We start from the raw sequence: 18,816 nt of genomic DNA on the forward strand, positions 1-18,816 counted from the left end.
GGGCCGCATGCGGCCCCCTGAGGCCATTTATCCGGCCCCCACCGCACTTCCGGAGGGACACCTCTTTCATTGGTGGTCAGTGAGAGGAGCATAGTTCCCATTGAAATACTGGTCGGTTTGTTGATTTAAATTTACTTGTTCTTTATTTTAAATACTGTATTTGTTCCCGTTTTGTTTTTTTACTTTAAAATAAGATATGTGCAGTGTGCATAGGGATTTGTTCATAGTTTTTTTTTATAGTCCGGCCCTCCAACGGTCTGAGGGATAGTGAACTAGCCCCCTGTGTAAAAATTTTGGGGATCCCTGATCTATATGGTGATGAGGACTAATACAAGTTCTACTGCTCAGCTCTTTCCACTGAATCTTTCTGAGAATCTGACTGCCCACCAACTTATAAAGAACTTTCATCCTTCAAAAATGAACAAGACTATGGGTTAGACTAGGTCTTTTTGTCTGTGGTGGGAATATGAGGACCAGGTGAAGGTCAGAGTTTAATCAGGATGTGGGAAAGAATTGCATTTCTTGAACCTTTTGGATACTGGTGTTACAAAATCACCCTACTCCTGACTCCAGGGTGATGAGGAAATACATAATGTTCTACTGGTTAAAGGTATGGGATCTGGGTAAGTGTCCTCTTGGGCCTGAGGCCATTATCAATGAGTCCCTTACCCAGATCCAACTATGGGTGGGTCCCTTTAGATTATTACAAATTTCCACTGTTATGGCCCCCAAAGTATGTATCATTAGAATAGATTAACTGTCAATGTGAATTCCTGCTTTGTATTAACTCCAACATTAATTCAGTGAGGGCCATTTTATTTGGCATGTTGAAAACTGTAAACCTATCCAATTACCAGTACCTCTGTCTCCCAAAACACCTGCCTGGGGGGAAAAAACAAAAGAACTGCTTTAATTGCTGAGCTTAATGAAGTGAATGTTCTCCATGAAACTTTTTAACTAGTCAATAACTCAGTCACATTATGCCCATGGATCTGAGTGCATGAGGACTTAACTGATATATGCAGCTCAGTGTTGTAGCACAGCCCACACACCTGTGATATCTGATGTTGTGATTGTGATTCAGGCTACTAGACAAACTTGAGGGAACTTGGTATGCAACTGACATCATGAATGCTCTTTTCCTCATCCCTTTATTATGGATGAGTATGATTAGTGTAGCCTTTTGTGCACTGGGTTGTCATGTACCCCTATTATATATCCACAAGCCTACCACAATTCTCTGAATATCTGTCATCAATACAAAAGTAAGAATATGAAGAAGTATACTATTAGAGGGTACAACAGACTTACTGGACTCGGCAGACCAGCAACTCAGTGGGATCGTTATTCTAGACTAGGTACAGTTACCTGGCGACTTAATAAAATTCCTGAGTATAGTCTGTAAGAAGCATGACATACCTTTCCAGAGAAGAGAGCCGAGATTTAGACCAGTCTTCAACAAATGAAAGGAAGACCCAGAGATTGAGAGGACAGTTCAGTGACTTACGCTCTCATATTCCCCATGAAGAGTCCATGATGGCACCTATATATGGAGTAACTAGAAAGGCCTCTTCCTTTCAGTGAAGCCATAGCTAAGAGGATATCTGGAGGCCCTCAACGGGCCCCCAAGTTTCCCTTCCCCGACAGCCCTCTAACACTTATTTACTCTGAGCTGCAAAACTCAGCAATGTCTCCATCCACTTTTGGGAGTTATACCAAAGGCCACTGACAGGTCAATAGTGCCCTTTGGGCTTTCAAACTCACATCTCCAGGAGTCAGTGAGTAGGTACACACTTTTTAAGAGATACTTAGTGGCATGCTATAGGGCCTTGATGGATACTGAGTAATTGTCCTATGACCATGAAATAACCATGGAACCAAAAACATGAAACAAAATGCATGAATACTTTTGCCTTTGTTCTATAGTTATCATACAGTATTCACACTTTAAGTCTAGGTATAAGATTTCTATAAAATATATGCTTAAAAACATATTTATGAACCAGAGAAAATAATGCTCTATGTGTTTAAAATAATTTACGATCATTTATAATTATTATTCTTACTAGTGAGTCTTTCCCCTTTAGAACTCCTTTGTTTCTTTACTTGCAGTTTTGTTTTGGACACGGAGCCTTGATGCTGAAGCACAAGGTGTTCATCTCGTGCTTTACCATGAGCTATATAAGAGAGGCAGTTCATTCAATAAGTGGGAAAAGATATGTCTTCAAAATAAGATATATTGTAAATTCCACACTTTTATACTATTGATAAATGTATAGCAGCATATTCTCTCATTTTTAAAAACTGTGAAAGCAGTAGCACATCCGCCTGGTGTGTGGAAGTCCTGGGTTCAATTCCCAATCAGGGCACATAGGAGAAGTGCCCATCTGCTTCTCCACTCTTCCCCCTTTCCTTCCTCTCTATCTCCTTCTTCCCTTCTCGCAGCCAAGGCTCCATTGGAGCAAAGTTGGCCTGGGTGCTGAGGATGGCTCCATGGCCTCTGCCTCAGGCATTAGAATGGCTCCAGCCACAACAGAGCAACACCCCAGATGGGCAGAGCATCACCCCCTGGTGGGCATGCCGGATGGATCCTGGTTGAGTGCATGTAGGAGTCTCACTGCCTCCCTGTTTCTAACTTTGGAAAAATGCAAACAAACAAACAAACAAACAAAAAACTGTACATGAATTAAACATAATGCTAGATCAGATATGAAAATAGTGAGAGGAGTTTAATGAATGTATATTAAAACTTCCTCATTATTTCATTAATATTCATAGGTTTCATATGTTTCAATTTAATCTCTTTTAGTGGTCTTAATTTTTTAGGTTAAAACATAGTCATATACAAACCAACAAAAATTTGTTTTCATAAGATTGTTGATTAGAGCATATTTGTAATTACAAAATACTCTAACCCACATATGTGTTCAAATGTAGAACAATGGTTCAAGAAAGTAAAGTATATGCCATAAACTATAATATATAGTATGGCATAAAGAGCTGTACATGCGACTGTGAAAGCAATGAGAAAAATCTCATCAAACCGACCTGGAGGAATTTCTAGGACATAATGTTTAATGAAATAAAAAATTGATAGAAACAATGAAGTAAAGACAGCCTCTTTAATAAATGGTCTTGGGAAAATGGGACAGCTACCTGCAAAAAAAAATGAAACTAGACCACCAACTTACACCATTCACAAAAATAAACTCAAAATGGATAAAAGACTTAAATGTAAGCTGTGAAACCATAAGCATCATACAAGAAAACATATGCTGTAAACTTTACGACATCTCTCACAGCGATATATTTGCTGATTTATCTCCACGGGCAAGTGAAATAAAAGACAGGATAAACAAATGGGACTATATCAAACTAAAAAGCTTTTGCACAGCCAAAGACAACAAGAACAGAATAAAAAGACAAACTATAAAATGGGAGAACATATTTGACAATATGTCTGATAAGGGGTTAATAACCAAACTTTATAAAGAACTTGTAAATCTCAACACTAGGAAGACAAACAATCCAATCAAAAAATGAGCAAAAGAAATGAATAGACACTTCTCCAAAGAGGACATACAGATGGCCAATAGGCATATGAAAAAATGCTCAATCTCACTAATCATTAGAGAAATGCATTCACTTCTCTTGCCTGTGAAGTCAAGTTCATAAAATGTTCTTTAAAACCCAGGTCCATGAGTTTAGTACCTATGTCTTCTTCTATGTACTTTATTGTTTCAGGTCTTATATTTAGGTCTTTGATCCATTTTGAATTAATTTTAGTACACGGGGACAAGCTGTAGTCAAGTTTCATTCTTTTGCATGTGGCAAGGCAAAGATAAATGAATGGGACTACATCAGAATAAAAAGTTTTTGCTCAGCAAGAAAAACTGACATCAAAATAAACAGACAGCCAACTAACTAAATGGGAAATGTTATTTTCAAACAACAGCTCAGATAAGGGCCTAATACCCAAAATTTACAAAGAACTCATAGAAATCAACAACAAACAAACAAACAATCCAATAAAAAAATGGGAAGAGGACATGAACAGACACTTCTCCCAGGAATAAATACAAATGGCCAACAGATATATGAAAAGATGCTCATCTTCATTAGTTATTAGAGAAATGCAAATCAAAACTACAATGAGATACCACCTCACCCCTGTTAGATTAGCTATTATCAACAAGACGGGTAATAGCAAATGTTGGAGAGGCTGCGGAGAAAAGGGAACTCTCATCCACTGTTGGTGGGACTGTAAAGTAGTACAACCATTATGGAGGAAAGTATGGTGGTTCCTCTAAAAACTGAAAATAGAACTACCTTATGACCCAGCAATCCCTCTACTGGGTATATACCCCCAAAACCTCAGAAACATGGATACGTAAAGACACATGTAGCCCCATGTTCATTGCAGCACTGTTCACGGTGGCCAAGACATGGAAACAACCAAAAAGCCCTTCAATAGAAGACTGGATAAAGAAAATGTGGCACATATACACTATGGAATACTACTTGGCCATAAGAAATGACGACTTTGGATCATTTACAACAAAATGGTGGGATCTTGATAACATTATACAGAGTGAAATAAGTTAATCAGAAAAAAACAAGAACTACATGATTCCATACATTGGTGGAACATAAAAACGAGACTAAGAGACATGGACAAGAGTGTGGTGGTTACCAGGGGTGGGGGGAGGGAGGACGCAGGAGGGAAGGAGGGAGAGGGTTGGGGGAGGGGGAGGGGCATAAAGAAAACTAGATAGAAGGTGACAGAGGACAATCTGACTTTGGGTGATGGGTATGCAACATAATTGAATGACAAGATAACCTAGACATGTTTTCTTTGAATATATGTACCCTGACTTATTAATGTCACCCCATTAACATTAATAAAAATTTATTTAAAAAGAAAAAAAGAGAAATGCAAATTAAAACCACAATGAGATATCACCTCACACCAGTCAGAATGGCATTCATCAACAAAGAACACAGAATAAGCGCTGGCGAGGATGTGGAGAAAAGGGAACCCTCCTGCACTGCTGGTGGGAATGCAGACTGGTGCAGCCATTGTGGAAAACAGTATGGAGATTCCTCAAAAAATTAAAAATCGAACTGCCTTTTGACCCAGCTATCCCACTTTTAGGAATATACCCTAAGAACACCATAGAACTATTCCAAAAGGAGAAATGCACCCCCATGTTTATGGCAGCATTGTTCACAATAGCAAAGATCTGGAAATAGCCCAAGTGTCCATCAGTGGAAGAGTGGATTAAAAAGCTTTGGTGTGTGCTTTTTAATCCACACACACACACACACACACACACACACACACACACACACACACACACATACATACTATGGAATACTACTCAGCCATAAGAAATGATGACATCAGATCTTTTACAACAATATGGATGACCCTGATAACATTATATGAAGTGAAATAAGTAAATCAGAAAAAACTAAGAACTATATGAATCCATACATAGATGGACATAAAAATGAGACTCAGAGACACAGACAAGAATGTGATGGTAATGGGGGTGGGGAGGGGGCGAGGAAAGAGAGAGAGGGGTTGGGGGGAGGGAGGGGCACAAAAAAACAGATAGAAGGTGACAGAAGACAATTTGACTTTGGTTGAGGGGTATGCAACATAATCAAATGTCAAAATAATCTGGAGATGTTTTCTCTGAACATATGTACCCTGATTTATCAATGTCACTGATTTAAAATTAATAAAAATAAGATAAAAATTGATAATTGATAGGATATCTATTATGCTGTCTTTTAGAAATATAAAAAGAGAGATAATTGCCTTTACAAAATGAAACAGAGAAAAGATAAACTAGAAAATAAAGTAGTTTGTTACCAAAGGCATTGCAGACTGTGCTCTCTTTATTGCACTCAATGACTACTGCTAGTGTTAAGCATGTTCCTGGCACTGATGGACAGCCTACTGAGTAGCGAAATTTTGTGATTCAGTTTTGTCTTTCTTTTTAGCAAGAGAGAGAGAGAGAGACAGACACACATACAGACAGGAAGAGAGATGAAAAGCATCAACTCATACTTGTAGCAGTTTAGTTGTTCATTGATTGCTTTTCATATGTACATTGATCAGGCGGCTCCAGCCAACCCCCCCCCCCAAAAAAAAAACAACTGACCCCTTGCTCAAGCCAGAGACTTTGGGCTTCAAGCCAGCAACCTTTAGGGCTCAAGCCAGTGACCATGTGAAGCCAGTAGGCACGGCCACGACTACAGCTACCTGGCCCATGCAGGTTCGCATTGGATTCGGACAGTCGGTAAAGAAACAATGGAGCCAAAAACTGGTGGGTCATCATCTTTAATCTTAGCTTGCACCCAGCGGGCAAGTAAAAACACACACTGGGCTCCAAAACTCACTCATTCAGTGCTCACAAAGCTACTGACTTATCCAAGTTTCCTAGAATCAAAGGTTTCTAGCTCACCAGACTTATTCACCTCTGTTCCCCATCTCCTTCCTTCTCCCTGCACAAACTCTGCACAAACTGGCTTCTCACTCAGCACTCCACCATCCTGGCTGCTTCTCCTGGCCTCCTCCATGTGGCCTGTCTCTGCTCTCCTCTCTAATATTAATCTCAGGAACCGAGAGAGCAAGCTCCTGGTCTGCACAACTTTATAGTGCAGAAATGAAAACCTTAATCCAATATACAAAATAGGGAAGTCTCTGATCAAAGTCCACTCACATCAAAAAGGGTGGGAAAGGCTTAGTCCTAAAACCAAGCCCCAGGCTACAAGGGTCCTGCCTGCCCACAGCCTACCCCCAACACACACTAATATAATTACACCCATTCCAAGCATAAGGGCAACTAATATCATCACCTGGGAGACGGGCTTCCACGTGGGCAGCGCCATCTTTAACAAAGTGAGAAAAATATATTTTATCTTCCCAACAGACCGCATGTTCAAGCTGGCAAGCCTACACTCAAGCCAGTGGTCTCGGGGTTTCAAACATGGGTCCTCAGTGTCCCAGGTCGACACTATATCTGCTGCACCACCTAACCAAGGAGAACATTTACACTGGGCTAATTTTCCTCCACCATGAAGAAGGTAACTTGGGAAACTTAGTGAGGGGATGTGTCACAACAGACCCCCTCATTTAGAGTGCCCTAACAGAGGTCACTCTGCCCAAGGAAGACAAGGAAGTGGAGAGGGCAAGGATGTGAACACTTGATACCCTCTCCCTCCTCAATTTCTTTCTCAGGTTTGGTCCACCCATAATGAGATTCCTGACACTAAAAATTTGTTTGTACCACCTCAAAAATGCCCAATGATTCACTCTGATGAGTTTTTGGTTCAACAATGAGGAGTGAGAACAGTGGATGATGAGACTATTAACCAGCTCAGATTTCCAGTATCATTTGTGCTATCTTCATTGTTTTTTTGTTTTTGTTTCTTTTTAGCTCAATTAAACCTCCTGATAAGGTGATGTCAATTAGTTTACAAGACAATTCTTATCTTAACTGATAAATTTCAAGGCAATAAAAAATCCCTGTTACTTCTAGATGACAATGTTAGACCAATAAACAGAGTGACTTAAAAATGGTATCATCAGGAACCAACTTCTGGACTGGACAATCTGGTTAAGTGCTTTCCCAATGAAATCTCTGGGTCTATTTACTCAACAAAGGGATCCCAAGATGACATTGATGGACCCTCTATCAAAAAACTCATGGACATGCCACGGTCCATAGGTGACCCAACACACAGTTCCATTAAAGGATAAAGGGAAAACAGATCATCTTCACTGGTTTTAAGTGTAAACTCACCAATTGGGACCCTTACCCAAATCCAACTATGAATGTGTCTCTACAGTTCACTAAACATCTCCATATTTATGCTCCCATTACTAAATGTAGTATTGGTATAAATATATTTTCTATGTGCACCTTACTTGGCTTCACCCCTAAGCCTTGTTGCCTGATGGGAAACTTCTTCATATTAGGATCATTTAATGATGCTTGGGGAAGACTATAAACCTACGAGACAACCAATGACTAGTATATTTGCCATCCCAAAACAAAAACCTTAGGAAGCAAAAGAAATATTTGTCCTTATTGCTGAGCTTAGTAAAACAAAAGTTCCCCATAAAGTTATTTCTCCACACATAAGCATGTTCTGGCTGTGTGTGAGGCCTTGGGTACTTAGAGAGTCAACTGATTATCATTGGCTCAATACCATTGGCTCTAGATAATGACTTCACTTGGTATTTTGACTCCCATAAAGGTTCATTGCCCAAGCTAAGTGTGTATGTAGCAACTGATACTACAAATGACCTTTTTAGGATCCTTGATCACAGAGACAATCAGGATCAGTTTGCCTTATGTGGAATGGGCTGAAATGTAACTGTAATGTCTTTCCATAAGCTCCTGACCTGAAAAAAGCCCTGCTCCCAGACTGAGCACTAAGCTTCCATTACATTGATGACATCCTTCACTGGGCCCAGGCAAGAGCACTAACCAACAAAGACTGTATGCTGTGATGACCTACAATGTAGCAGCACAGATGGGCCATTAAGATAAACAAAGTACAAGGACTTAGTACCCAAGTGAAACCTGGAGACAAGATGAAAAAGGGTACGTTGCACAGAAAGCTCCAAGGAGCCAAGATTTTTTTCCTTCTCTACCCCAACAAAGGATGCCCAGCAATTGGTAAGACTATTCAGCTACTGGTACTCTAACAGTCCCCATGTAGACGTTTCAATAGTACCCATCTATAGCGTTCTCAAATTGGTCTCTATCTCTGAATGAGTACCAACTAAAGACATGCTTTACACGTCTGTCAATGGGCCTCTCAGGCCACTCTTCTGCTTTGTTCCTCCGATGCACATTGGCCTTTTGACTGACAGTTCTCAGTAACTTATCTGCCAATTTGATTCTATGACAGAAGACAATGCCACAAGTCCAAGGTGGCATTTGGAACCCAAATATGTTGGAATCACTTAAAAGGTACACACAACCCTTAAAATATTATTGATGTTACTGGGTCTTGGTCTGAGCATGACCCAAGGATGTAAAATATTCTTACAACTGGAAACTAACAAAAATTATGAATAATTTGAGTTTGTTCTCTAATTATCTTAGGATATTCACATTTCAAGTCAAAGCACAATTTCTAATATAAAATATATCCTCCTTCAAGAACCAAAGTTAATAAAACCAGACAGGTTTCAAGTGTACAACTCAAAAAAACATCATCTGCACACTGCATCATGCACTCACTACCCAAAGACAAGAAGTATCTCTCTGTTCCCATTTATCTCCCTTTTACCCATCTCCTCCTCCCCCCACCCACTTTCCTCTGGCCACCACCATTTTTTTATATGTGTCTGTGTTATATATATATATATATATATATATATATATATATATATATATATATGGGTTTTGTGTTTTTATTGCTTAGTCCCTTCACCTTTTCTCACTCAACCCCTCACCCATCTACCCCTCTGACAGATGCCAGCCTGTTCTATGTTTCTGTTTCTGTTATTACCCCAGTAAATTCAATTTAAAAATTTAAAAAAACATCAAAAATGATCTTCTGATATGATTAATTTAAAATAATCTTCATATATACAATGAAATACTACTCAGTCATAAGAAAAGATTAAATGCTGCCATTTGTGACAACATACATGGATCTTACTAAACAGAATAAGTCAGATGGAAAAAGTCAAGAACCATATGATCTCACTCATATGAGGAATGTAAAACCACAAGCACCAAATAAACAAACAAGAAAACAAAAACAGACACAGACAACAGTATGGTGATTACCAGAGGCAAAGGGGGTAGTGGGAGAAGTAAAAGAGTGTAAAGGGGGAATAAATTGTGATAAAAAGAGACTTGACTTGGAGTGGTGAACACATAGTCAAGTATACACACATAAGATATATCATAGGATTGTACACTTGAAACCTATATAATTTTTTTTCCCAAAGTTAGAAGCGGGGAGGCAGTCAGACAGACTCCCACATGCTGGGATCCACCCACCATGCTCACCAGGGGGTGATTCTCTGCCCATCTGGGCCCTTGCTTTGTTGTGGCCGGAGCCATTCTAGCACCTGAGGCGGAGGCCATGGAGCCTCAGCGCCCAGGCCAACTTTGCTCCAATGGAGCCTTGGCTGTGGGAGGGGAAGAAAGAGATAGAGAGGAAGGAGAGGGGGAGGGTGGAAAAGCAAATGGGCACTTCTCCTGTGTGTCTTGATTGGGAATCAAACCCAGGACTTCCACACGCTGGGCTGACATTGTACCGCTGAGCCAACTGGCCAGGGCTCCTATAAAATTTTATTAACTAATGTCATTTCAACAAACATAATTTTTTAAAAAGTTATCTACAATTATTATGCTTACTAGTGAGTTTCTCACCATTAGAAGTTCTTTGTTTCTTTATTTGCACTTGGGTTTTTGAGATTGAATTTTGATGCTGAAGCTGAGAATCTTCACCTGGTACTTTATTGTGAATAATACAAAGAGAGGCATTTAATGCACTAAACAGAAAAACATATCTACTGTAAAATTCTTAACTTTCAAATTTATAACAAGTCTATAACAGCATTTTTTCATAAAAAGAGCTTTAAATTACTATAATGTAAGATCTTACATAAAGTTGTGATAAGAGTTTTAATTGACTAAGTGTTGAAATTGTCTTCTTAATTCTTAAACATTTCTTGCACTTAATACTGTATGTCATATTAGTCTCTAGTTTCCTTGTGTTATTTCTACTTTAGGTTAATACATTAATAGGTAAAAAATGTACATGTACATGGTTATCATTACAGCATTATTTTTAATTGCAAAATATTTGAAACAACATAAATGTTCATGTACAGGAGGAGACTGGTTGAATAAAATAAGGTATATACTATAGCATAGTATAATTTCTCATAAGTAATGTGATAAATCAAGATCTCTGTAAACTCACAATAAATTAAAATTAATAAACAATTTTAAAAAAACAAATCTCTGTAAACTAACTTAGAAGGATTTCTAGGAAATAATTTTAAGTGGAAAAAAACATGAAAAAGAAGAAAACTGTATGTTATCTTTTGGTTAAAAATGAAAATAAAGGAAAAAATGGAGAGATATTTACTTTTAAAACAGGAAACATAAGAAAAAATATATTTGGTTGCCTATGAGAGGGGAAATATTTGGGAAGGAATAGTAATCTTTCTACTTGTTAACATGTTTTCTACTTTAGAAGTAGGTTTATTTTCCATTTGTCCAAAATTAAAATAAAATCAACAAGTATAAGATCATTAATAATGAAAGAAAACATAAATAAATGTATCTACTGAAGACAAATTACTAATCCAAGTATTTGATCAATATATTATTTGACATAAACCCTCATTTCTGGGCAAGAGAGTAGAGGGAAGACTATAAACAAATCACAAATTCTTGTCTGTAGGTTTATTTTTTAGTAGTATACACTAAGCAACTCTGAAACAATTTTAAAAACATTACAGGATTAAACAAGCTTGATGTTCAGAGTCAGGTTCACATTGTGGAGAAAGGATATACACACAAAGTGGAGTAAGGCAAGAATATCATCCCATTAAATGTAATTTTCTAAATAATTTTTTAAGTAAAAAAAGAAAGAACAAGTCCTGAGGAAATGGACTGAAGTTCAAAGTGCCTGCGAGAACTTATGATTTCTAAGTATCTATCTCTCTGCATGTATATATGCATGTATATGTACACATGCATATACATGTGCATATATGTTTACATGCATGTATATATAGGAGTCCAACTTCAGGCCCAAATCCTACATTTGATATTTCAGTCCCAACCATAGACAATTATAAAGACTACCTGGCAGTTCTCATGGAAAGGAAACTGCTCACCCCACACCAAATTGGATGCATAGCCAATGAACTTCAGACACTGTAGGTAGTGCAGTAAGGACTAACATCGATATTCGCAGGCATTGGGCATTCCTACACAAGTTACATTCATCAGAGGCTGCCTTGTAAGAGGGGAACATTCCACTGATACATTGTACTTTCTAGGTGCCTCTGCCTAGATCACTTTACTGGGGAAACTGAAGATAGTTTTCTCAGTTCCAACTTAATATTCAGGACCTTCACACGCCTAGCCATCTTACATCAACATCTGCAAGGCTTCTTGGTTTATAAAAGGACAAGAACCTTTTGTTTAGGGCTCCTTCAGCTTACAAGACGATCTTCCCTCCAGCCCCACTCTCCATCTGCACTGATATATGTGAACCCTTTACTGGGTTCCATTCTGTTGGGGAAATGAAATACTGGTATAACTAGGGCCCTTTCCCATCTAGACTGTAATGTTTATAGTAAGTGAATACAACTTAGCTGTTACTTTCAACTTGACTTGCTACCTTAATTGCCCATGTAAAAACTGGCATCCTTTTTTCTGAGCAATTGGTATGGCAAACAATGTAGTCAATAAAGTGAAATTCCTTTGTGGAAGGAGCACTTTGGGAGGTGTTAGTGAGTCTACAGGACTCTTTCAAGGAATACTACTGGATTACTTCCAAGAGTCAGAGGGTCCCACTGGGCACATCACCAGCCACCTCAATGGGTTTCCAGAAGTGCTAGTGAATGCCACATGGCTCTCCAAGAGAGTGATATTGTGTATCATTTTCATGAGCTTTGCTTTTCAGTTCTAAGAAGATACAATTGTCCTATTTAGCTCCTGATTCACTGGCCAAGATACACCAGGGGTAGTGAAATTAGACATTCAACAGCTGGGCTCTGAGAAAGCTAGAAAAGCACTACCTTGGCCATTGTTTATAGTCCTCTGATGATGGAATCCAAAGTCAATGGAGACCCTGCATGCTCAGTTGCACTTAATACTGTTAGCTTAAACATCCTTCTAATTCTAATGGTCAGCCTATGACCCAGTAATTTATTTAGATACATGCTTTAATGAAAAAGAATATAGAGTCCTGAAGATCACTTTGTCCAGTTATCTATAAAAAACATTAGAGACAGGGTAGTTCCCCTCCACAATACAGGAGATAATCTTCACTATCAGAAATTGTAGAAGCTATTGTCCAGAGTGTAAGAACTTGATATGCAGCAAATGATATCACAAATGCCATTTTTAGTATCCCTCCACATAACAATGTCTAAGATTAGTTCATTCTTATGTGAAGTGGATACAATTTAAAACTCATATCCTTCCACAATGTGGCTACCTAAATTCTCTATCTGTAATCAATACATAGACCATAGCCTCATAAACATCCCATAAGGGAGTACTAGCCTCCTGTTCTATTAATAATAACATTCCACTGGGTCCAGACAAGGTAACTATCCAACAAGGGCTAGATACCCAGCAGCTTACTGGACCATTATGACAGACAATATACAAGTACCTAGGATATAAGTCCTTGAGCATGATTTATAAGAGTTATGGTATCTCATTCCATGGGAGAAGACTAACTTGGGCTCTCTCTGGTAATACAATAAAAAAGAGACCCATAAATTGATGGGACTATTTACCTACTGGCATTCTTACCACCACCCATCTATAAGGTTATAAGAAAGACTATTTCCTTTCAATGGGGCTGCAACCAGGAGGATAATCTGGAAGCCCTCCAAAAAAGCCACTAAGGCTACCCCTGCCCTGGGCCCCTCTGATCCATTTGCCTTGAGTTACAGATCTCAGCAACCTCTCTATTTGCCAGTTGGAGCTTAAGGAAGAAAGACACCACCCCAGGTCAGAGGCATGTGTTAGACTTTTGAATTCATAATCTCCAGGAATAGTTAGGTAAAAGATACACACCCTTTAAGAAATAATTACTGACCTATTATTGGGCTTCAATAGATAGTGACCACATGGCTTATGACTGTGAAACAATCTCAAGACAAGAAATTTCAACCAAAAGTTATCAATTCTTTTGCTTTTGTTCTCTATCTTAGAATAGTCACACTTTCGGTCAAAGTGTAAAATTTCTATAAAATATATGCCCAAATACATATTTGTCAACCAAATAAAAAGATATTCTAATGAGTATAATTTAAAATAATGTAAAGTTATCTATAATTATAATATTACCAATGAGTATATCATCTTGGGAAGTATTTTCTTTCTTTACTTGCATTTCTGTTTCTGACATTGAGTCTTCATGCTTAAGCATAAGATTTTCAGATGCATCATCATAAGCTACATAAAGATATACATTTAGTGCAGTGACAGAAAAACAGAACTATTCTGAAATTCTTAGTTATCAAATTTATAACAAGTGTAAAGCAGTATTTTCTCACATTTTTATAAAAATACAACATAAATAAATTACCTGACATAAAATGTTAAGAAAAATTTTAAACATGTGTGTGTTGAAACAGTCTCATTAAGAAAACCATATATTTATAGACCAAATAATAATAATAAATGTCTAAGGTTATTTATTATACCATGTTTTTATTGAAAACTCAAGTTTTACTACAAGGGCATTGTACTCAAAACAGCTTGGTACTGGCATTAGAACAGACATATAGATTAATGGAACAGAACAGAGAACCCAGAAATAAACACACACCTTTATGAATAATTGATGTTTGACAAAGGAGGTAAGAGTCTACAATGGAGTAAAGACAGTCTCTTTAACAAATGGTGTTGGGAAATCTGGACAGCTACCTGCAAAAAAATGAAACTAGACCACCAACTTACACCATTCACAAAAATAAACTCAAAGTGGATGAAAGACTTAAATGTAAGTCATGAAATCATAAGCATCTTAGAAGAAAACAGGCAGTAAGCTCTCCGACATCTCTCACAGCAATATATTTGCTGATTTATCTCCATGAGCAAGTGAAATAAAAGACAGGATAAACAAATGGGACTGTATCAAACTAAAAAGCTTTTGCACTGCTAAAGACAATATGAACAAAATAAAAACAAACCATATAATGGGAGAACATATTCAACAACACATCTGATAAGGGGTTAATAACCAAAATTTATAAAAACTGCTAAAACTCAACATCAGGAAGGTAAATAATCCAATCAAAAAATGAGCAGAAGAAATGAATAGATACTTCGCCAAAGAGGACATGCAGATGGCCAATAGGAAGATGAAAAAATGTTCAACATCACTAATCATTAAAGAAATAAAAATTAAAACCACAATGAGATACCACCTCACACCAGTCAGAATGGTGCTCATTAACAAAACAACACATAATAAGTGCTGGCGAGGATGTGGAGAAAAGGGAACCCTCCTGCACTGCTAGTGGGAATGCAGACTGGTGCAGCCACTGTAAAAAACAGTATGGAGATTCCTCAAAAAATTAAAAATGGAACTGCCTTTTGACTCAGACACTCCACTTTTAGGAATATATCTCAAAAACACCACATCACTGATTCAAAAGAAGAAATGCACCCCCATGTTTATTGCAGCATTGTTTATAATAGCCAAGATCTGGAAACAGCCCAAGTGTCCATCAGTGGACGAGTGGATTAAAAAGGTGGATGAGTGGATTATAAAAGTGTAGCACATATACCCAATGGAATACTATGGGGCCATGAAAAAGTTCATCTAGGCCACATGTTAAAAGAAAATCACTAACCATTTGCGATAACATGCATGTACCTGGAAACTATTATGTTAAGTGAAATAAGCCAGGCAGAGAAAGAAAAATATCATATGACCTCACTCATTTGAGGAATCCAATGAACAATGTGAACTGAGGAACAGAATAGAGACAAAGGCGGGATCGAAGGAACCAGAGGAAAAGAGGACAAATGGAAGGGGGATGATAGGATGGGATAACCCTGGAGGGAAGCGAGGAGGAGCGCGTTGCAGAGAGGGGGGCAAAGGGGATGTTGAGGGGAACATGGGGGAGGGGCGGGATACATTTGGGGGGACACTAGAATCTATGTAAACACAATTAATTAAAATCAATTAAAAAAAGAGTCATTACTCCTGCTTTTGTTTCCCTGATTTTAAGTATTCACTATAAGGAATATCAGTTTCTGATCATCTATCTGTGTTCTTCAAGTTTGGATGTTAGATATAACCTTGTAAGTGATGTTGGTGCATACTATACTGCAAAACTGCTTCAGAAACAATACACTCTCATTTACTTAAACCTTATGTTTAATGATATTGGACCCAAAGGTGGAGAACTGATTGCTAAAGCACTACATAAGAATACAACTCTGAAATACCTAAGAATGACTGGAAATAAGATTGAAAATAAAGGTGGAATGTGTTTTGCTGCAATACTACAAATTAATTATTCCTTAGAGAAGTTAGATGTGGGTGACTGTGATCTGGAAGAATCCACAGTTCATCTAGGTGTTCATGTAGCCTTGTTGAGCTACAAATGAGTAAGCATGATATAAGAAGCTGTCGTCTAAAACAGTTCTGTGATGTGCTGTATCAGAGCCAAAGCCTGCGTTACCTTGATGTCAGGTGAATAGAAAATGCAGGAGCAAAGAATCTCAATGAAACCCTTGCTTCACATAACAGGAGTCTGAAAGTGCTGTCAGTAGTCAGCAACAGCATAGAGGGAGAAGGACTTGTTGCACTTTCACAACCAATGAAAACAAATCCCACACTCTCTCATATCTACATTTGGGGAAATAAATTTGATGAGGCTACATGTGTGGCATATTCAGACTTAATTCAAACAGGCCATCTAAAACCAGACAATAAGATGTAGTGTCATTTGTGGTAGATGGACGTGTGTATCTTGCAGAAGTTTCCAATGGCCTTAAAAATCACTATTACTGGACACCGAGTTAGGGAGAAGCTTACAGCCACTCATCTAATGCAGGTTTTGCTCTTGTACCAGTAGATCAATGACTCTAAAATAATTTACACACATTTGTCTTTTATGTTCACAGAGATTAATATTTTATTGCTTATTAAACCTTTTTCCTAAATTAAAAAAAAGATTAGAGCAGAAATAAATAAAAAAGAGTCAAAAAATTAAAAAGATCAATGAAACCAATAATTCATTCTTTGAAAAGATAAGCAAGATTGATACACCTTTAACCAGGCTCATCAAGAAAAAAAGAGAGAGTACCCAAATAAATAAAACGAGAAATGAAGGAGAAGTAACTGACACCAAAGAAATACAAAGGATTATAAGAAAATATTATAACTATTTGCCAACATATTGGACAATCTGGAAAAAAACAGAAATGTACAATGTTTAAAAACTGAATCAGAAAGAATCAGAAAATCTGAATAGACCAATTACAATTAATGAAATTGAAGAGTAATTTAAAAACTCCCAGCAAACAAAAGTCCTGGACCAGATGGCTTCACATAAATTTTACCAAAATTTCAACAAAGAACTAACATCTATCTTCCTCACAGTATTCCAAAAAATTCAAGAAGAGGAAAGACTGCCTATCCCATTATCTAATTCCAAAACCAGATAAGGACACTACAATGAAAAAAGCTGAAACGCCAATATCTCTGATGAACAGAGAGGTAAAAATCCTCAACAAAATATTAGCAAGCAGAATCCAGCAATATACTAAAAAGATCATACACCATGATCAAGTGGGATTTATTCTTAAGATGCAAAGTTGATCCAATAGTCACAAATCAATAAGCATGATACACCACATAAACAAAATGAATACTTACTTGAGGGACAGAAGGCTGTGTAGTGAAGGAGAGTATAGAGGGGATCAATGGTGATGGAAGGAGACCTGACTTGGGGTGGTGAACACAAAGTACAGTGTACAGATGGTGTGTTGTGGAACTGTGCACCAGAAACCTGTATAATTTTGTTAACCATTGTCATCCTAATAAATTCCATAAAAATGAAAAAATAAACAAAATGAATGATAAAAATCATATGATCACATCCATAAATACAAAAAAGCATTTGACCAAATCCCACACCCATTTATGATTTTTTTAAAAAACTCTCAGCAAAGTGGGAATAGAGGGAACATATCTCAATGTAATAAAGGCTATCTATGACAAACCCACAGCTAACATCATACTCAAAAACTAATATACATTTCCTTTAAGGTTAGGAACAAGATAAGGATATTCGCTATCACTACTTTATTTCAACATAGTACTGGAATTCCTAGCCACAGCAATTAGAAAAGAAGAAGAAATAAAAAGTATTCAAATTGAAAAGAAATAGGTAAAACTATCATTATTTGCAGCTAACATGATATTCTATATAGATAGCCCTAAAGATTCTACAAAAGGACTACCTGAACCAATAAATAAATTAAGTAAAGTAGCAGGATACAAAATTAATATTCAGAAACTGGTTGTATTTTTATACAACAATAATGAATTATCAAAAAGGGAAACTAAGAAAACAATCCCATTTACAACTGCATAAAAAAATAAAAATAAAATACCTATAAATAAACTTAACCAAGGAGGTAAAAGACCTGTACTTGGGAAATTATAAGATAACTGAAGAAAGAAACTGAATAAGGCACAAATAACTGGAAAGACATCAGGTGTTCTTGCACTGGGAGATTTAATATTGTTAAAATTTTTATAGTAACCAAAACAATCTACAGATTCAATGGAATCCTGATCAAAATTTCAATAACATTTTCACAGAAATAAAAAAAAAAACTATCCTAGAATGCACATAAAACCACAATTTTGGGAAGAAAGAACAGTTATAGGCAGGGACAAGACAAAGAAGTTCTAGTTCTGGCCAGAACAATTAGAAAACATAAAGAAATAAATGGCATCCAGCTTAAAGAGTAAAAAGTAAAACTATCTCTATTCATAGGTGACATAATCCTATATATAGAAAATATTAAAGATTCCACACAAAAA

At 37.3% G+C, this 18,816-nt stretch overlaps 1 pseudogene; it reads left to right on the top strand.

Annotated features, from left to right (window-relative positions):
* Window positions 1-1,410: 1,410 nt before the first annotated feature.
* Window positions 1,411-16,845, top strand: LOC136406544 (leucine-rich repeat-containing protein 34-like; annotated as a pseudogene).
* Window positions 16,846-18,816: the final 1,971 nt, after the last annotated feature.

Source organism: Saccopteryx leptura, chromosome 5, assembly GCF_036850995.1.
Source record: "Saccopteryx leptura isolate mSacLep1 chromosome 5, mSacLep1_pri_phased_curated, whole genome shotgun sequence".
In the NCBI taxonomy this organism is placed as follows: Eukaryota; Metazoa; Chordata; class Mammalia; order Chiroptera; family Emballonuridae; genus Saccopteryx; species Saccopteryx leptura.